This window comes from Quercus lobata, chromosome 2, assembly GCF_001633185.2.
Source record: "Quercus lobata isolate SW786 chromosome 2, ValleyOak3.0 Primary Assembly, whole genome shotgun sequence".
Lineage (NCBI taxonomy): Eukaryota > Viridiplantae > Streptophyta > Magnoliopsida > Fagales > Fagaceae > Quercus > Quercus lobata.
Window position 1 is genome coordinate 90529171 of NC_044905.1, and position 22731 is coordinate 90551901.

At 38.8% G+C, this 22731-nt stretch overlaps 1 pseudogene; it reads right to left on the reverse strand.

The window, feature by feature from the left end:
• Positions 1–7319: 7319 nt before the first annotated feature.
• On the reverse strand, positions 7320–16093 carry LOC115973799 (annotated as a pseudogene).
• Positions 16094–22731: the final 6638 nt, after the last annotated feature.

Consider the following 22731-nt stretch of genomic DNA (forward strand, 5'->3'; position numbering starts at 1 on the left):
CAAAAGAGTGAAGCAGGGCTTGTCCAAGGTGGTTAAGTCCAAACCTCCACAGTCTCAGCCTTCCATCCAGGTAGTTGATGTGGACTCATCCACTCCGGTTGAGTCCACTCCGTCCAAGACTCCTCTGCCCGGAACTCCATTGTCCAAGTCTACTGCGCCTGGCTCGTCCCAGCCTTCTACAAACATCATTGAAATGAAGATCTGGCTTGGGAACGTTTTCAGATGGCCGTCCAGGATGAGGACATAAACATGTGCTATAACATGGGCTTGAAGCAATTTGAGCATTCAGGCGTCTATGACCTCTTTAAGGTATGTTAATATCTCTCGTCCTTGTTCAGTTAACAACTTTTCCTCATTTAATCATCCTATGTTGTTTTATCTATTCATAGGCCATGCTAAAGTTTATAGCAGCATCCAGACAGACAACAGAACTGGACAAGACGAGAATCTTGTTGGAGACGAGGATTCAACAGGTGAATGCTGACTGTAAAAAATGGGCTAGGACTGCTGCAAAAGCTAAGGACGAGGTCAATGAGCATAACAAGCTGATCGAGGAGCTAAAGACTGATGCATTGGAGAAGGATACGCGCATTGATCACTTGCAAAAGATGAACGACGAGCTGAATGCTCGTCTTTCCAAGGAAAAAGAGGACGCTGTGGCTGAATTCAAGTCGTCCAAAGTGTATACAGACACTTTGGATCGCAATTATGCAGCTGGTTTTGAAGATTTCAGAATGGACGCTATTGAGAACTTTCCTGAAGTTGATTTTAGCTCAATCAAGTTTAACCTTGCTGCTGCCACAAGCTCTCTTCTCCAGACCGGCTCTGATGACGTCAATGTGGAAGATGATGCCAGTACTTAGCCTCCCCAAGACGAGCCTAATGTGAATGCTCCCCCTGCTTAGGACGAGACCTTTAAACTTTGTAGCCTTTGTTTTCTTTTTTGTTTGGTTTATATTTGGTCCTTTGTTTTAGGACCTTCTTTATGTAACAAGAATACACTATACTCGTCCATGGTTTTAGGACGGGCCTTTTATGCAAACCATTTCAGTTTTTCGAACTAATCAAGGGTTTTTGGACGTAGGATGTCCATCCTTTGAATGAAGTTTTATTTTCTTTGCATGGACGAATGTTGCTAAGCTATTTTAAGTCAACCCCAGCTTTAGCTCGTCCATGTCGAGAATACATATTTTCATATAGTCTAACTCGTCTTAGCAGGTAGTATTTTTAATTAGCTTGATTCGTCTTAAGACTTACAAGCTAATTTTACATACCATCTTACTTATTCTATCCAACTTTTTCTCTCGTCCAGAGTTTGGATTGTTTCAGTTGGCTTTGACTCGTCCATGATTTGGACGAGTGTAGTTATGGTTTTTTCCTCGCTTTATTCAAGAAAGTTTCGACGTTACATCTCTATGTCCAGAGATTTTATTCGTCTTGGATCTTTCAATCCTCTTGAGGATTGGCTTGGACGACAATATCATGGAGATGTAAAATTCACACAACATTTTGTACATAACATAGATATTGTTTACAGACAAGGCACATGCACACTGATGCCTTTTTATTTAATAAGTACATACTTCATAACTTCATCCATAACCATGACACAACCATAATAAGTAATAAGATAGTAGTTTCAAATTTCAAACACAAATAGCACCAAACATAGTAGTATCAAACACAAACAGCATCAAACATAAGTAGAACGTTAGTAGACAGACAAGACCCAGGCTCGTCCATAGGTTCACTTTTACTGATAGTACCTCCTCAGGTGCTCCACATTCCAAGGATGTTCCAACTTTCTCCTGTCCAGGGCCTCCAGGTAGTAGGATCCTTGCCTTTTACAGTTGATAACTCTATAGGGTCCTTCCCAGTTTGGGCCCAACTTCCCATGTGCTGGGTTTTTGGTTGACAAAGAGACCTTTCTCAGGACGAGATCTCCTATGTTGAAGCGCCTAGGCTTCACCATCGCATCATACTGCCTAGCCATGAGGTTCTCGTACTTTGCTGCCCTATGTTCTGCGTTTGCCCTTACCTCATCTATTAGATCGAGGTTCAGACGGAGTTGGTCCTCATTATCCTTGTCTTGATACATCATCACCCTGTGATTAGCCATATGTACTTCTGCAGGTATGACTACATCGCTTCCATAGGCTAGCTTGAAAGGAGTCTCCCCTGTAGGGGTTCTCACTGTGGTCTTGTACGCCCATAAAACTCTTGGTAATTCATCTGGCCATACTCCTTTTGCCCCCTCAAGCCGAGTCTTGATGATTTTCAACAAGGATCGGTTTGCAACTTCAACTTGGCCGTTGGCTTGGGGATGTGCAAGCGAGGAATAATGGTTTTGAATTCCAAAGTGTAAGCAAAAGTCCTTGAAGAGTGCATTGTCAAATTGTCGTCCGTTGTCAGACACCAATACCTTCGGAACTCCAAATCTGCATACAATGTTCTTCCACACGAAATTTTTCACATTCTGTTGTGTGATATTTGCCAACGGTTCTGCTTCCACCCATTTGGTGAAGTAATCGATGCCCACCACTAAAAACTTCATCTGCCTTATTCCCAAAGGGAAGGGACCCAAAATGTCCAGTCCCCATTGTGCGAAGGGCCACGGTGCCACCATTGGGGTGAGGTATTCCGATGGTTGTCTGGGGACGTTGCTAAACCGCTGGCACTGGTCACAGACCTCAACGTAGGCTTTAGCATCAGCTTGCATGTTCGGCCAGTAATACCCTGTACGGACGACCTTGTGGACAAGTGATCTGGCTCCTGAGTGATTGCCACATGCCCCTTCATGAACTTCTCTTAGTATGTAGTTTGCTTCGTCCGGAGCTAAGCATCTAAGGTAAGGTTGAGAGAAGCCTCTCTTGTATAGCACTTCATTCATAAGGACGTATCTAGCTGATCTCACCCTCAGCTTCCTGGCCTCGTCCCTCTCTTCTGGTAGTCGTCCGTCTCTCAAGTATGATATAATGGGGGTCATCCAATTTTCTCTGTTATCCACCTGTTGTACTTCCGGGATATCTATACTTGGCATATATTGAACTTCATCTGACTTGTCTATTGATTCATTTGCTGAGGCTTCTTTTGCTATAGTATCAGCTTCTACGTTCTCCTCCCTTGGGATTTGAACGAAATCAGTTTTTTCAAATCTTTTCACAAGACGCATCACCCTGCTAAGGTATTTCTTCATTCGTTCTTCCTTCGCTTCATACATCCCATTTACTTGCCCCATGATCAATTGAGAATCCTCCATGACACATATGGACTTGGCTTCCACAGACTTAGCCAATTCTAGCCCTTTGAGGAGGGTTTCATATTCGACTTCATTGTTAGTTGCTTGGTACTGTAGACAGACTTTATGTTTTAGTTTATCTCCTTCTGGGGATTGTAGGACCACACCAATTCCTCCTGCATGCCGTGTAGACGAACCATCCACGTGGACGACCCATCTTTTACTGTCTTCTGTCTCATTATGACTTGGGGTAAACTCCGCAATAAAATCTGCTAGGGCTTGAGCTTTTATGGCATGCCTTGGTTGATACCTAATATCAAACTCACTGAGCTCTACAGCCCACTGGATTAATCGTCCTGCTGCTTCCAGTCTATTCATTGCCTTCTTGAGCGGATGATCTGTCATGACATTAATGACACGTGCTTGGAAATAATGCCTCAGCTTCCTAGAAGCGGTGATCAGTGCGAAGACTAATTTCTCCATTTGTGGATACCGTCCTTCCACTCCTTTCAATGCCTTGCTTGTATAGTACACAGGTCTTTGCACTTTATCTTCCTCTCTTATCAATGCTGAGCTCACGGTATGCGGGGTCACCGCTAGGTATAAATATAATTCCTTTCCCTCCACTGATGGACTCAGCAGTGGTGCCATGGTAAGGTATGCCTTCAAATCTTCGAAAGCTCTCTGATACTCGTCGGTCCATTCAAATGCTTTTTTGAGAACCTTAAAAAATGGCAAACATTTATCAGTAGCTTTAGAGACAAACCTGTTAAGTGCGGCAACTCGTCCAGTGAGGGATTGGATTTCCTTGGTATTTTGCGGTGGCTTCATGTCCAATATTGCTTGAATTTTATCTGGATTTGCTTCAATTCCCTTGTGGGAGACCATAAAGCCAAGGAATTTCCCTGACGATACTCCGAAAGCACATTTGCTAGGATTCAGCTTCATGTGATACTGTCTCAGTGTGTCAAATGTCTCCTGCAAGTTGTTTAAATGCCTTCCTTCATCCTGACTTTTCACCAGCATGTCATCTACATAGACTTCCACATTCCGCCCAATCTGCGGACGAAACATGTGGTTGACCAACCTCTGATATGTCGCCCCTGCGTTCTTTAAACCAAATGGCATTACCTTATAGCAGAATAAGCCTTGACTGGTGACAAAAGATGTCTTCTCTTAGTCAGCCTCGTCCATCCTTATCTGATTGTATCCTGAAAAGGCATCCATGAAGCTAAGCAATTTGTGGCCTGCAGTTGAGTCTACTAACTGGTCAATGCGCGGTAGCAAATAACTATTCTTGGGGCAAGCCTTGTTCAGATCAGTGAAGTCCATGCACATTCTCCACTTGCCATTTGCCTTTTTAACCATTACTACATTGGCCAACCAATCCGGGTAGTACACTTCCCGAATGAACTTCGCTACCATCAGCTTTTAGACCTCGAACGATGATCTTTGGGCTATCTCCTGTAATACAAAGAACACTGAATCAGAGGGGACCGATGGTGACCGGCCAAAAGTCCTCCAATGATGAAGTTAGTTACTTTTGAACTCTCTGTAAGGAAGGAGTATTTTCTCAAAGTAAAATTGTCTGAATGCCTTACCCTTCATCGAAGAATCCTTATATAGTATGTGTGGAACAGTTATCTGTTTAGTAACCGTTCCCAATGTTGAGGAGTCCGGAGAATTGGGGGTAACTTCCATAACCGCTATGGAAGTTACCTAGGTTGGACGGGCCGTTCCATGGTGAACTCGTCCATCTTTAGTAAAAGATGGACGAGACCTCCACGGTGAACTCATCCATCTTTAGTAAGAGATGGATGAGACCATCTTGGACGGCTTGCCCTGCTTAAATGATGATGAGTAAGATTCCATGAGGCATTGTTCGTCCATAGACGAACGAGGTTAGCCACAACGCTTGGAACATTCGCTTCGCCTATTTGATTTATCGTAGCTTGTCTTTCTTTGGACGAGACATATGGACGAGTTATGGAGTTGGATGATTTCTGTGACACCATTAATAATAATAATAATAAGGGGCAAACTTAAGAACAAACAAACTTGAATATTTGTTTTTGAAAGACCATGAAATCAAAACATGGGCAGCTTGATTATATTTATCATGTTAGGGATTAGTATTATATTGATCATTCCATAGCTCCAAACTTTGCTTTCTGTTGGATTATAATATTTATTTGGTGATTCTCAATAATATATAAAATAAAAATATTATTTATTCCGCGTGCATATGGATTATTATATTCAAATGAAAACTTACGAGATCAAAATGACAAAAATGTAAACTTTTAAAAAAACAAAAATGACAATCAACCAAACTTTTTATTATATTCAAATGAAAACTTACGAGATCAAAATGACAAAAATGTAAACTTTTTAAAAAACCAAAATGACAATCAACCAAACTTAAAAGTGTAATTTATATTTTTGTCTATATTTACCACATGCTCTATGATAGTTTTTAGACCCCTTAAAATAATTGATTTAACCTAGGTAATTAGCCAAGTTGTTACTTAGTCCAATTAAACAAGTCTATGTTATCACAATATCAAAGATCAAATCATGCAAAGCAACAGAAAATAAATAACACAAGATATGATCACCTAGGAAACCAAACCGGTAAAAACCTGGGGAGGATTTGACCTAACTATCCTCAAGGTAAACTTGAATCCACTATCTTGAAAGAATCGAAGTTCATACAATAAGACTTACAATCCCCCACGCTCGACTTCTTATTGCTATCAATTAGTAGAACTTCCTGACACGACCATGTGCAAGCTCCGAATCCAAGGACTCCTTCTTTCTTGGATTCACCACCAGATACAAGCACACCTGCTTGTGTTTTCTTTAAGCTTCAATGGCAGCAACTGAATTGATCATCAAGGTGTAGATAAATCTTCTCCTTGAAAACCCTAAGTTTGTGTAAAGGAAAGCTCCTCTAGATCTCACAAGAGATTTACACAAACCGCAATTATGAGCAACACTAAAACGTGGCTAGGGTTTGCCTTTTATACTTAGGACAAATAAGAAACCCTAAAAACGTTTTAAAACACCTAGGGCTGAGTTGTAAAAAATCTGCAGAAAACCATTCTACCCGAGCTTTGATCGATCGAGCCTGTCTTTCGATCGATCGAGCCAGGCTGAAAGGCACAATGCTTTCCTGCTTTAACTCGATTCCAACTTTACATAAATGCACAACTTTGAGCTAGACTAAAATACTTCTAAACACATTGTTTTGATCGTGGTTTGCCAACAATACAAATTAGAGTTCTAAATACATAAAATCCTAAGACTTTAGAACCTAACACTCTATACTTCTATTAGATTACTATAATGATCGCACCAACCAAGAAAATTTATAGCTCCAATTAAAATTTTCCTTATTTTTTTCAAATAAAAAAGAGCTAAAATCTCAATTTGGTCCCTACATTTTGGTAGTATCCAATTTGATCCCCTTTATTTTCAACTTGCAATCAATTTGATCCCTACCGTCAAGTCACTGATGGAAATAACTAAAAATTGAAAAAAAAAAAAAAATGAGGACCAAATTGACTATTTTCTAAATATAGAAACCAAATTGATAGTGACCAAAAAAATATAAGGCCCAAAATGATATTTTGATTATTTTCACCACAAAAGGGCAAATAAGATCCCACATTATCCTTTAATGACATCAAGCGATGTTCAGGAATATTAACCCTAGATTTCACAATAATATGAGTTCAGTTCCACGTTTTGAAAGAAAAAGACCTATAGCCAGTGTTAATATCAGCATAAATTTATAGTATAAAACAAGGAATTTTGGGATAAAAAAACTTACGAATAATGTTTATTACATAAATTGTGTAAAATAGTTTGTGTTCAACGAGTTCAACCCATAACGTAAACCATTTCGATCACAAAGTTGAAAAAACTCACTTCATTCTTTGAGTTGTCATTTACATACCAGAAATTAAGTGATATAAAGCCACTTCTGACATTCATAGAGATGTAGATTAAGATCCAATATATATGCTTTATTTTAAAGTAAGAAGCAGAATACCAAATGATTCTATACTCTCAACCATCAACTTTCTTCAATACCAGAATAGATAAGTAGGAAAAAAAAAATTAAAATTCTTGCTTCCTCGAGTGCTACTTTCCCTTTCTGAAAGCATTCGTAGTTGATAGCAGCAAAGTTTTTCACATTTCTATACAACCTTGGCCTTTTCTCGTCTATCAATTGGTCCACAGGTCCAATCTCTTTATCCGGCTCTGGCTCATTAATCATCGCCACAGATATCCTCAGCTTGTCTGTGTTAGTCAACACCCTATGCAGTGGGCTCTTGAAAATTCCGTTGCTCATTATCTGCATGAATTCATATACAACAAACTACATATCAAAATTGTAAATTTCTTCTATAGGTTAGACATGCTAGTGCATACAATTGATTGCAGTTATAACATGTCAGTATTATGAATCTTTACTAGTTTAAATATTCCTAAATATTGAATATCATCCTAGTTGGTATGAAGGTGAAACATTAATCTTGCCTGCAAAACTTGCTTAAGCGCTGCTAAGTGACTCTCTCCAACTGACTAATAAGACATACCTGCATTTGATCGCCAAGATTGACAAAAAGAGCATGAGGAATTCACTACAAGAAATCTGGGTTTAGGTGACGTTTTTAAATTCGCCACTATAAGTGATATACTGTGACGTTTTCTGAAAACGCCGCTAAAGAGTGAAATTTTAGCGACCTTTTCCTAAAAAGGTCGTTGTAACTCAAAACAATAGCGGCGTTTCTTAAAACGTTGCAAAAAATATAGTTTTAGCAGCGCATTTATGCTTTATAGCGACGTTTTCTAAAAACGTCACAATAGTTATTAACGAAATTGTACTCAGTACGTTATTAAAAATAAAGAATCTATAGCAACGTTTTACAAAGACTCTATAGCGACGTTTTAAAAATGTCGCTATACGTTATTAACTTTTGGCATTCCGCCACTTTTTCAGATTCCCTCACTTCCCCCCCCCCTTTTTTTTTCTTTTTTTTTAGTTAGTCACTTCGTGTCCCACTTTTTCCTTTCTTCAGTCAACTATTCATTAAGCCTTTCTTTTCTTTTTTGTTCCTATTGTTTGTTTGTGAGCCATTTTCTCCAACACCACCACACATTTTGCCTACCACCCACTGCCACCACCATAGCCATCGCGGCCGTCGTCGACCTCCACCAAGACCCACTACCACCACCATACTTTTTTCCCTCTTTTTTGTTGTTCTAGTTTCTTCAAAGTGTAAGTCTTTGTTCTTAACTTATGGGTTTGCATTAATTGGGTAGTTCTTTAATGGGTCACTGCGTTTTTGTGCTAATTTTTGTTATTTTTCAGTGTTGGTTGGAATCTTTTTGTTGTTCAAGTTTCTTTAGAGTGTAAGTATTTGTTTTTAGCTAATGGGTTTGCTTTGATTTGGTTTTTCTTTAATGGGTCATGGAGTTTTGTGCTAATTTTTTCTGTTTTTCTATTTTGGTTGGAAATTAGTAGAGAAAACTCTTATTTAGATTTGGCTTCTTGTGCAGAAGGACTTGAGGATCATGGGCTGAATCATTGTAAGTATTTTTTTAGAGTGTACATATTTGTTTTTCAATATTATACCATGAAAGTTTATATATTTATTATTATTATATTTTTTAATAAATCTTGACTTCTTTTTTAAATATGGCTCTGTGTGATGTTTATTGTGAATGTAATTCTTGGAAGCATTGATAATTTTTTATCCATGAAAGTTTATATATTTATTATTATTATTATTATAGGGCTAATATATAAAAAGTGTACCCACTATATAAAATCTTCAAAGGGCTAATATATAAAAAGTGAACTATTAGCATGCAGTAGATATCTATTATGGCCTCAAAAGCTTGATGGACCACCTAAGACAATATGCACATCAAGCTTTAGATTGACATCAGTTTAAAATTCAAATTGTCAACAGTTTTCCATTTGCAATTTGAACATCCTTTTGAAAAATTTCTATAGTATATAAAAATTGTCTATAGCCATTTCTACAGTTACATTGGTTTAGTCAATTTTTGTCTGTTTGTGAGCAAAACAGTACGTGTTGTTGCAAAAGCCAAAGTTATTTCACTGTAAGACCAAAACAAAACTTCAATGGCTCCCAATTACATTTTTTCAATATTATATCCATATTTTGAAATCAATGGCAGGGGATGGATCCTTATCAATAACTAGGATGCTTCTTTTTTTTTTTTTTTTTTTCAATATCTACAGCAAAGTGTCTCCTATTAATTATTTATACACTAGGTGTTTTCCATGCATGTAGAAAAAGTGAAAGCTTGATGAAAATATAACCAAATGGGGTCCTAGACTTCTAGTTGATGGCAAGTTTAGTCATGATGAACTCTATCCGATTCAACAAAAAATATTTTCTAAAAAATCATTTTTTTCATTTTCTAATATTTAGTAGAGTAGAAAAATCCAGTCACTAAAAAACTTGTAGTCTAATCATTGAAAAACAAGGGATTTGAGGTGGGGAATATTTTCCTTTTCTTTTCTTTCTTTTTGTTGTCAAAAAACACTTTTAACTTTTAAAATTAAAGCTACTAGAGTTAAAATAGTTTCTATTTTGGAACTATTAAATTAGAAAAAAAAAATTAATAGATTTCGAATGTACTGGGACAACTACTCACTTATTTTGGAACTATTTTAAGTGTCCTCTTTTATTTTGCAGGTTAACTACTCACTTATTGTGATAAGTTTGGAATTTATATTTTTGGAAAGGTGCGTGCTTGGCTTGAGTATAGTAAGTAATTTTTGCTTAAAAATTTGTACTTGAGATGTTGATGATTGTGTTGGGGTGGATTGTTGAGTTGGAGCAAGTAGGTGGCTTGCATGGTGCTATAAGGCGGTTTACATTTATATTTGAAGTGTTTATTATTTTTTTGAAAAATTGGATGGATATTTTTGACTTATATTTGTTGATTAATTTTTGGACTTCAATACTTGTAAGCATTTTATATTTATGATTATGATAATTATATTGGGTGGATTGTTGTGTTGGAGCAAGCGGGTGGCTTGCATGGTGTTATAAGTTCATTGTAATTGATATTGGAAGTGTTTATTAAATTTGGAGATTTGGATGGATATGGTTGACACTTGATTGAGTCTTTCTAGCATCTTTTAATGAGAAACAAAACAAGGAATAGAACTACTACCAATTCCAAATAATTATTATTATTAACAAATTTCAATTCAATCAAACAAAAAGATATTGAGTATTTCTAATGTATTAAGAGGAGCATAGTGTCTAAGTGCAAAACTTATACTAATTACCATGACTACAATTATGAACTAATACTCATTTGTCACAAATTTGCAAAAGTTATAATAATTATAATGACTACCAATTATGAACGAAGATTTGTTTGTCACAAACATCTTTTCTACTATTTAATACTTTGGTTATTTGCAAAACCCACCTCATCCCTAAAATTGGAAAATTATGCCAATAGTAAACTTGGTCAATGCTTCACATTTCAATGTGATGCTACTCATGGATTAGCTAGAAACATTCTTCAAAGAGAGGAAGATAATAAAATCTAAATTTAGTGACTAGCTACATTTTTGTATTGGCATCATTGGATAGTGGTAGCTTTATCATATAATTATTGAAACATTCTCTCCATTAGTAAAATTTCTTTTTTCTTATTAGTTAAAAAGAATATAAATATTTCTTTTTGAGCTTTTTACCTTTTAGATTGTGGGGGGGGGGGGGATAAGGAAAACAGGACTTGAAGTCAAATGGGTACAATTGATCAAAAATTCATCAAATATTCAGCATAATTAAATTGCATAATCAAAATATCACCCTAACTTTAATACCATTTGTTATTACCTAAGGGAGCGCTATATCTACATTATGCCCCAAAGCATTAGTTATAATTGGGGCTCATCTTAATCACATGAATAGCCTAAATTGATCTATAGTACATGTTAAATGCGAAACTTAGGACATGTTGGTGTTGCACACACTCGTACAATTCAATCCCCACAACCTAGAGTATCACAACAACTCTATAACAAATTTTTATTTTTATGCTACCTTGATTTCTTGAACTGTGACTTCCAATTTGATGACACCTCAGCACTACTAGTTACAAATCATGGCTTTAACTATTTCACTTATACATTTATTGGGGAAAAAAATTTAGTAATTAACAAGTAGCGTGTAAGAATTCACCTTATGAAATCTAGTTTCAATATATAAGGCATCTAGTTCTTTCTCTAGTCTTGTGAGCTCTATCCAGTTCTTTCTCTCTTTGTGTTCAATTTTTTTCCTTTTTTATTGGTGGATTTATTAAATTTGGAAATTGTATTGGAGTTATATTTTTTGATTAATTTTTGGACTTAATCTTACATTCTATATTTGTGATTATGATAATTGTGTTGGGGTGGATTGTTGAGTTGGAGCAAGCGGGTGGCTTGCATAGTGCTATAAGGTGGTTTACATTCATATTAGAAGTGTTTATTATTTTTTGAAAATTTGGATGGATATTTTTGAGTAATATTTGTTGATTAATTTTTGGACTTCAATACTTGTAAGTATTCTATATTGTTATATTGATAATTGTTTTGTGGTGGATTGTTTAGTTATTTTGTTCTATAGCTATGGATAAGAGTTGGATGGACTTTAGAGATAGGACATCTGTGGAATATAGAAATGGAGTTACACAATTCTTGAATTTTGCATCTTAACATAAACAACAAGATGGTATGATTGTTTGTCCATGTTGAAAATGTGCACATTCAACAATGTTGGCTATAGATGTTGTACGAATTCATCTAGTATCACATGGGATTTGTAGGGGTTATCGACGTTGGATTTTTCACGGGGAATCATCATCTAGAAAGACTTCTGTTAAAACTCCTAGTACTTCTGTCCAAAAAAACTCAAATGAAAATAGTAATATGCGTGAAATGTTGCATCACATGTTCCTTATGCATGATATGGTGCCCGAACCGGTGGAAGAAGATATGGCATCAGATCCTGTGGTAGGAGGCCCTAGTGTGGAACAACCTACACAAGGTCCTAACGAAGAGTCACTCCAATTTCTCAAATTGCTCAAAGATGTTGAGGAACCTTGTCATGAAGGTTGTACAAAGTTTAGCAAGTTGTCAGTCATTGTATATTTGTACCACTTAAAGTGTCTACTTGGTTGGAGTAACAAATCAGTCACTTTCTTGCTTCAATTATTTTGGAACTATTGTACTTTGTTTATAATATTGTCATAGTTTGGGTGGTGGTTCTTTTTTGGTATAGGTAGACAAGTGTTTTGTTACAACCACATTTATTTTGGAAGTATTGTACTTTGTTTAATATTGTCATAATTTAGGTGGTTGTTTTTATTTGTAGGTAGACAAATATTTTGTTCAATTCAAGATGATATATGTATTGGTATTAAACATATATATATATATATATATATATATTTATATATATTGAATCTATGGTTCACGTGTTATTGTGGAATATTGATGATCAATAGGTATATTTGATTTATTAAAAGTTTGTGTTAGTTATTGTTCAATTTTAAGCAGGTTTATATAGCATTTTTAGTATTTGAGAAAAAAAAAATGAGCAGGTTTTTGTGACATTTTGAAAATGTCACTAAAAAGTAAGAGGAAATCCTTTTTAGTGACACCTTTAAAACGTCGCAAATAATCAATCCTAGCGATGTTTTAAAAGTGTCACTAAAAACAAGGGGACAAATGCTTTTGTGACGTTTTTGAAACGTCACTATAGGTGTGATTATTTGCGGCGTTTTAAAAACGTCGCTAAATGTATTTTCCAACATTATATACAAAAATGTAATATTATTTAGTGACGTTTTATAAAACGTCGCTAAAAGTTTTTAAACGTCACTACAGAATAACATATGGCAACGTTTTTTTAAACGTCGTAATAGATCTATAGCGACCACTCTATTGTGACGTTTTTTAACGTCGCAAAAGAAAACGTCGCTATAGACCATTTGTGTCTATAGTGACGTTTTTTGAGTTTTTAGTGATGTTTTTAAAACGTCACCTAAACCCAGATTTCTTGTAGTGATTACAGGAATGTTAATCCATGTGTCGTCTTTGAAAATTTGGAGACCTCTTATTTCATCATCTTGCAAGAGAACTGTGGTTCTTGATCTATCTGAATGAGCTTTGAGGCCTAGAACCATATCAGGTCATGAACAAGGTGGATAGAAGTTAAATCTAGCATGGAGTTGTGAGTTGTCTCCAAACTGGCTTGAGAAGCTGCCCTCTACCAAATTCAGAGACTTTTCCATGGCCTTAAAGAGTATATCCATCATACCCTTCAACTTCACAGCAAATTCATGTAAAATATCTCTGTAAAATCAAATAAAGGACCAATCACTAACAATATGAAAAAGGACTTTATCTATGGAAATGCTTCACCATGTTAATTAATCTTAAGTCAGAAAATGCTAGACAAAGGATAAAAAATAAAGTAAAATGTTAATACTTCTACCTGTTTTAGTAGAAATGGATCAGACTTAGGTCCAGTGTTCCGTAGTACTAGACTCATTAAAATGATAACATGTATCTACTTTTGGACATGTGTTACCATCTAACCGAATCCAGTACACTAGATGCACTGGACCTAAACCAAGTCCATTAGAAAATATTTAAAAATTAATATGATAATAAATGTGATTGACTGATTAGTGCCACGTTAATAACATAACAATTAAATTTTTTAATTACTTTTTTATACGTTGTAGTTTTTCGATATAAAATATAAATTATACTCTAACCTAATTTAAATGTGTATGTGTGTGAAACTCCATCCTAAAGATTTGAACCCCGGCTTTTACTCCTCACACCCCACAAGCATTTCTACATATGGAGTGATCACCGCACCAAGGATGCGCCGTGGTTTTTATACGTTGTAGTTAAAAGTTGTAACACGTCAATTTACAAAGTTTATATGTATGGTAACATTTGTAATATTCCTAACATTACTCAAATAAAATTACAAAAATTGTAATATGACATGTTCTGCTTCATCATTATAATATTACAAATTGTTCTATATAGAAATTTTAAAATGTGTATTAAAACATAGTTGAAATCACTTGGAATTTCTGGCCAAAAATTGAGCCTTCTTTGATCTTCTGGGAAGACCTTAAGAGATAGGCGACTGCTCCAGTCAAGGATTTGCTTTTCTAAACTTCTACGCCTTGCCCATACCCTTCCTTATTAGCTTCTCGGGAGTACTTACGCTTTTCTTCCGCTGGAAGTGCAAAAAAATTTCTTGCCACTTCACGTAACTTGTCAAGTAATGAACTTGGAATTCCATGACCTATTGCCTGAGGCTCAAAAGGTACACTTTAAGACAAGTTCTTATAGAAAAAGAAATGCACAAATTTGATTCATTTCTTTTCCAATCTAAACATATTATTCAATCCAAATAAACACTCAAATATCTATTAGACTCAAGTACAAACAAGCACAGTTGTTTTTTTTTTTTTTTCAATTCAATTCAATAGTTAGAGAGTGAGATTTAAATCATGAATGTTTTTGTTGGAAACAACATAAGATGTCAATTGAGTTACAAGACTCTTAACTATATGAATAGGTTCCATATAATTAAGAGTCTTGTAACTCAACTGACATCTTGACTATATGGATTGGTTTATAATATAAGGTCATGACGTAACTAATATTGGCTTTTAATTACTAAGGTTTTAAAACCGTTACATATCCTAGATTTGGCACATGCTCAAATGCATCTAATCAAATTACCCTCCTGGTACATAATCCATTATTATGCCATGAATCAAGAAATATCAATTATTCTTGGTTTAGGCATAATCAAGCCCCTCAAGTCAACTTCTCTTGTATATTGTATATTTATAGAGACCTTTTGTGCTTGTATCATAATTCGATAACCGAAGAAGTGGGGATTTGAACTACAGATATTTTTGTTGGAAACATTACAAGTGTTAGTTAAATTACAAGACTTTTGAATATATGAATAGGTTTTTGATATAAGATCATGGCGTAACTGATGGAGGTTTTTTTTTTTTTTTTTTTGAGAAACAACTGATAGAGGTTTTTACTATGGTTTTAATACTGTTACATATCCTAGATTTGACTCATGCTCAAATGCATCTAATCGCATTACCCTCTCTGTACATAATCCCTTATTATGCCCTAAATCAAGGAATATCAATTGTTCTTGATTCAGACATAATTTGGGCCCATAAATTAACCTCTATTGTATATTTATAGAGACATTCTGTATCATACAAACAGAAATACAAAGATTAAATGGTTCTTGGTCTCTCTATTCTCTTCTCTTTTTCTCTCTCCCACATTTAATAGATTCTCTGATTTACTTTTGAGTCTTTTGCATGCTATTTTTACAGGATATGAGGTTCTAAAATAAATCTTCTTTTTTTGGAGGAAAAGATAAGCAGGTTCCAAAATAAATCTTAGTGCCTTGATGAAATACTTTTCCTAGTAACAATAAGGATAGCTATTCTGCCTAATGTAGCAGAGAACTTCCGGTGAAAATTTTCAATTTAAACATAAGTCCTAACCTGGAAGCATCCTCCTGAGCTTAGACCTGATCTTAGTTTCTCAAGTTCATTCTCTACTACTTTCGGATCATGTGATGAAAATAGGGAGAAGATGCTGATATCGATGATAGGAATTGAGCCTAGTGATGGGTCAGAAGACTCTATAGATCCAAAACTGCTATCTTTAACAATGTATTCTTGTGGCGGTTCTTCGCTATTGCTGGACATTTCTTCCACACTCTTGTGCATTTTAGTAGAAGGGAGAACCATGCTGTCAGTGTCGTATACTGTGTCCATGGTGTTACAACTATATACAAGGCTATAGGAGCAAACCTAGTCAGCTATGCTAATATGTATAAAGTAGGACTCCACTAGAGAGGCTTTAAAATCAAGAAGGGGGCCGAGGTACATGCCTTTAAAGCTATTCAGTGCCTTAATATATAAGCAGAGATGTCTCATTTTGATCATCACTTCAACAATATTCTTATAATATAATGTGCCCAAGGGGGTCTTTTTGCTTTTGTCTTTTAACTTGATTAATTTCATTTCTAAAATACTTTTCTTGTATAAAATTTAGACCCACTTGTCTGAATCATCCTTATTACAAGGCGCCATGGCCGGAAAAGTTTAATGTTCTCCATTTGATTATATATGATATTTAGCCGGCATGCCTATATACATACATATGGATAAAAAAGATTTACTATTTTCTACTTTTTTCCCGATGAATTTGTCGGTCAAAAAGAGATTAGCTAAATCAAGTTGCTCGTCTGTTTGCCGTATATCATATTATCACTTTGGAGATTACTATAATGATCATACCCATTAGGAAGATAAATTAGCTCCAAACTTCACTTTCCGTTGGATTATAATATGTGTGAGGCATACATATGGAGTATTATATTATATTCGTTCTGTTAACGTATATTATGTTATGGGCTATAGGCCCAGCTAGGTTACTTGTATAGCACACTTGTACTTGTACTACACTTTACTTGTACCGTACATATATGTCTCCTATATTAAGGCACTGATGTATATTCTTTGATTTATGAAATACAATACAATTATTCTGTATTTCTAACATGGTATCAGAGCCATTACTCTAACCTTCTTGTGTCTTGCAGTCCTGTCTTTGTTGGTATTTTCCGCTGCGACTTCTTCGGTCAGTAAACCTTTTCTATGCCCTCAGAGGTGCTAATGTTGAATCTTCACCGCTAGAAGCTCGATCACTGCCACCAAGATCACTGCCTCCGTCAGGTCTTCCACATTAGACCTTCGATTAAGACATAAGAAATATCAACGTGTAGATTTTCAACCGATCTACACATAGCCGCTGGAATCATCATCATCTGACCTCCCACGCGCCGGTCAAAGATTCGGCCGCTTTTCCACGCGCCATCTGTGTTGCTCCGATCATCTCACCGCTACAGTCATCGGAATTGTCTTGCTCCGATCTACATCATCGACGAAGAATCGGCATCATCAGGAGTTCCACACGCCCTCACGCGCCGACATAAGTTTCGGCGAAGATTGAACCACGCGCTCACGCGCCCCACGCGCCGTTGGGTCACCTGCTGACGTCATCACTAACGTTATCTTTGCCACGTCATCATCTACGTCAGCCCTAGCTGACGTCATCCGATAACGTCATCTTGCTGATGTCATCACTGGAGTTGACCTTTGACCGTTGACTTTGACCGTTGACCGTTGACTTTTCTACAGAGTTGACTTTTTTGCAGTACAGGTGCTCCTTACCCAGTTTTTCGCATAGATTTCATTTTTGCATGTTTTGCTTCGAAATGAAGAATAAGCACAAGTCTTCTTCCTTTTGCAACAATCGTCGTCGACAATCCAACAAATGTTTTTGCAATTTTTGCAAACGTTTTGGCCATAATATTGAGACTTGCTATCAACGCAACAAATCAGCTGTTTCCATTTCTACTGCTACTGTTACTAACACTGAGAGTGTCCAACCTATGGCTCCCGTCTCTGCAAAGTCTTAGTTTTCTGGATCCACTTTCACCATTTCCAGAGATGACCTTATAAATATCATCGCCAATGTCATTCGTATGGTTGGTAATGCATCTTATTCCTCTCCTCTCTCAGCTTTATCTGGTATGTCTCCTACCTCTTGGCTTATGGATTCTGCTTGTTGCAATCACATGACACCTCACTCGTCCTTATTTTCTGACCTTAAACCTGCACCGCACCCTCTTAATATTCGCACAGCAAATGGTTCCACAATGTCTGGTCAAAATATAGGTTCCGTTGCGACCTCCAATCTCTCGGTTCCTGGAGTCTTTAATGTTCCTGACCTTTCTTATTATTTATTTTCTGTTGGACAATTAGCTGAGTTGGGTTATCACATTATCTTTGATTATTCTGGGTGTATTGTGCAGGATCCGAGGACGAGACGGGAGCTTGGGACTGGTCCTAGAGTTGGCCGTATGTTTCCCGTGGACAACCTTCGTCTTCCACTTGTTGCTCCTGTTTTTGTTGCTACAGCTACTACAGCTTCTTTAATTCCTTCCCTTGCACTTTGGCATGCTTGACTTGGTCATGCATCTTCCTCTCGGGTACATCAATTAGCTTCTAGAGGTTTGTTAGGTTCAGTGTCTACAAAAAATTTTGATTGTGTTTCGTGCCAATTAGGAAAACAACCAACTTTGCCTTTCAATACTAGTGAATCAATATCCACTGATATCTTTGACCTTATTCATTCTAATGTTTGGGGCCCTTCCTTTGTCTCTACTATTGGTGGGTCTCGATATTTTGTTGTCTTTGTTGATGATTACTCTCGTTATAGCTGGATTTTTAATATGAAACATCGTTCTGAATTATTGCAAGTATATTCTAATTTTGCAAAAATGGTTGAAACTCAGTTTTCCAAATGCATCAAAATTTTTCGACCTGATAATGCTCTTGAATATACTCAATATGCTTTCCAAGCTGTTTTGCATTCCTATGGCACTGTTCATCAACTAACTTATCTAGGTACCTCTCAGCAAAATGGTAGAGCCGAACGGAAACTTCGTTATATTCTTGACACTGTTCGTGCTCTCCTTCGCTCTGCCAAAGTTCCTGCTCCTTTTTGGGGCGAAGCTGCTCTTCATGTTGTTCATGCTATTAATCGCATTATGAGTCCGGTTATCCAAAATCACACTCCATATGAGCGCCTTTTTAGGTCATCTCCAGACTATCACCACCTTCGCTCCTTTGGTTCTGCTTGTTTCATTCTTCTTCAGCCACATGAGCATAATAAACTTGAACCTCGGTCAAGACTTTGTTGTTTTCTTGGCTATGGCGAAACTCAAAAGGGGTATCAGTGTTATGACCCTGTCTCTCATCGTCTTCGTGTTTCCCATAATGTTGTTGTACGGCACCGAGATCCCAGGCCCTGGGCCCAGTCCCATACCGGCCTTGGGCGCAGGCCCATACAGGCCCTGGGCCCAATCCCATACCGGCCTTGGGCACAGGCCCAGCAGAAAGGTCCAGTTATCCTGCGCCCTTCTTGAAGCTTCCTTAATGTACAAACAAGTGTAGGGTATTGAATTCCAAGAGGTGATCGGTCAAACGTTCCCGGTCAAGTATATGAACCGTTCCCGGGAAAATGTGATATGCACAGGAAACCGAGTTGCCGAACATAATCGGTCAAGATGGAACCAAGTTCTAAGATCATAAATGCTGCACCGCCCTCTCACCTAAACATCCACTTTAATCAGATAATATTGGACCTTCAGTAGCACTAACGGTGGTTGTAATCATAATCTCCCCACTAACCTTGGCTATAAATAGAAGAAAGTTGGGAGAAGAAGGGGTTCAGAAAAATTGAGGGAAAACAGTCAAGGAGAGAGTATCAACTGAGTGTTGCTTTGAGTCTCTCTGCCGAGAACGACCCATTGTAGGAAATCCTCAAGCCCACTACAAATAAATTGTGAGCCCAAGTGATCTAAGGCCCAGAAGTCTTATACTTGGTTCTTACAATTGGCGCCCATCGTGGGGCCCTCTTACGAAGCTGTGGTTCGACTGAGACTCAAACGAGGGGAATGTCTGAGGAGCGTTCAGGAGAGCGTGCACCGAACGGCTCCATAGGATCTTCTCGAGGATCAACGTGGAGGGAGAGAAGGCAGAAACGGCGGGAAGATAGGGAGCACCCAAGAGGGGAGGAAAGGTCCGGACTGGGAGAAGGGTCGACCCAGACACACCGGACGGTTTCAGGCGTCTCGGCGCATCGGCAGTATGATGATAGAGACCGAGAGCTGGAGCGGTTGCGCAGACTGGTAATGGATTTAGAGCTGGAAGCAAGGGGTCGGCGACATGAAAGGAATCGCAACCCCCAGCAAAGGAGGAATCAGGGCGAGGGATCTAGCCGATCTGGTATGCAACGATCCTGAGACCAATCACTCTCCCAAGAGTCGCACCGGCAACCGGGGGAACCACGTCTTCGGCGGAACCGCTCACGGTCGCACGGTTACGATGACCAAGGATCAGAATCGCCGGAGGAACGATTGCACTACAATGCCGCCATGGACGCCATGAGCTGAGCCTTGCGGATGGCGGCCCGGTCTCCATTCTCCGATGAAATTGAACGGGCCCCAATGCCGAGCAGATTCACGCGACTGCCGTTCAATTCGTATGAAGGGAGGACAGACCCCGTGGAGCATGTTAGCCATTACATCCACATGATGTCTTTGCATGCGCACAATGACGCGTTGATGTGTAAGGTATTCCCATCTAGTCTCAGCTCCACTGCACTGAGGTGGTTCAATGGGTTGCGGAAAGGTTCTATACACAACTTCGCCGAGCTGATTCAAGAGTTCGGCAGCAGGTTCGTGACCTGCAGTTGAGTGCAACAGCCAGTTGACGCATTACTTTCCATGAAAATGAGGGTCGGGGAAACCCTTCGGAGTTATGTCAGCCGATACTGGGAACTCTACAACGAGATTGGTGGAGGAAACGAGAAAATTGCAGCAAGTACCTTCAGGATGGGGCTCCCCGAAGATTCTGAATTACGGGAGTCGCTGACGAGAAGACCCCCCGAGGATATGAGGCAACTGATGAGACGCATAGAGGAGTACAAACGCCTAGAGGATGACCGGCTGCAGAGCAGGGGGAAAGCACCTTTAGTGGGGAGATCTTGGCAAAGCATTTTGCCGACTAAACTGAAAAGAGAATTCAGAATGCAGGAACCAGAGGTGCAAATCGAAGGGGTTAATGTGGCGTTTAAAGAGCCTGTGCACAAAATCATGGAACAGATCAAGAACGAGCCATTCTTCAGATGGCCAAACAAAATGGGGGGCGACCCATCTCGGAGGAACCAAAGCCTATACTGCACCTATCACAGAGACAAGGGACACACCACCGAGCAGTGTCAGGTATTAAAAGATCATCTCAGACAGCTAGTGAAGGCAGGGTACCTGAAAGAGTTTGTAGCAGATTTAGTTGACCGAGAAGCCGGACAAGGCGCCCAACAGAAAAGGAACCCCCTTCCACCACCCCTGGGGGTAATCGAAGTCATCCATGCCTCACCAAGAAGAGCAGCAGCGGCAAAAAGGGTATTGACAGTGGCATGCGCGGGGGAAGAATCATCCAAAAAGAAAAAGAAAGTTGGACAGCTGGCCATCTCGTTCGGAGAAGACGATTTGGAAGGAACGGTCCAACCTCACGACGATGCTTTGGTGGTGACAGCCCGGATAGGCGGATTCCTGGTGAAGAGGGTGATGATTGATCAAGGTAGCGGGGCTGACGTCATGTACCCAGACCTCTTTGAAGGGCTCGGGTTAAAGACCCAGGATTTGGCTAAGTATGACACGCCGTTGGTCTCGTTTGACGGGAGAGTTGTAGTTCCCGAGGGGCAAATCTCTCTCCCAGTGGACATGGAAGGCAAGGGAGTTATAGTCACATTCATAGTAGTCCGATCATTTGCGCCGTACATTGCAATCCTAGGAAGGCCGTGGATTCATGCCATGGAGGCTATTCCATCCATTCTTCACGTGAAAGTAAAATTTCCTACTGAGTATGGAGTTGCCGAGGTAAGGGGGAGCCAACAGGTGGCGAGGCAGTGCCTTGTCGCTGCGGTTAGATGGGAAAAGGAACAGCTCGGTCAAGCTGAGCATGCCGAGAAAGAGACTTCATAGCAATTATAGAAACCCCAGGGGGAAACTGGGGCGGACGTTGCCGAGGAGGTGCTGAAGGTAAGAATTCTTCCAGATACTGACAGATATTTCCAGATAGGTACAAACATGAATGACCGGGAAAGGGTAGAGATGTTGTTTTTCCTGTTGCAGAACGTAGATGTTTTCGCATGGAACCCGTATGAGGTGCCCTGCGTAGATCCCGAGTTCATTGTCCACAGACTCAACGTGGATCCTTTATTCCCCCCTAAGAAGCAGAAACCGAGAAGAGTATCAAAAGAGCACGTCGATGCAGTAAACCTATAGGTCCAGCGGCTGAAGGAGGCCAGAGTCATAAAGGAGATATTCTTCCTGAAGTGGTTGGCAAACACTGTCGTAGTGAAGAAGAAGAACGGCAAATGGAGAGTTTGTGTGGACTTCACAGACTTGAACAAGGCATGTCCCAAGGACCCGTTCCCGATGCCCAAGATTGATCAGCTGGTAGATGCTACATACGGGCACCCGAGGATGAGCTTTCTAGACGCCTTCCAGGGCTACCACCAGATCGCCTTGGTGCCCGAGGACCGAGAAAAGACAGCATTTATCTCCCCGAATGCAAACTATCACTACGAGGTCATGCCGTTTGGATTGAAGAATGCCAGAGCCACGTATCAGCGAATGATGACGAGAATGTTCCGAGAAAAAATTGGATGCACGGTTGAAGTTTACATCGACGACATGGTGGTAAAAAGCAGAATCGAGTCACAGCAC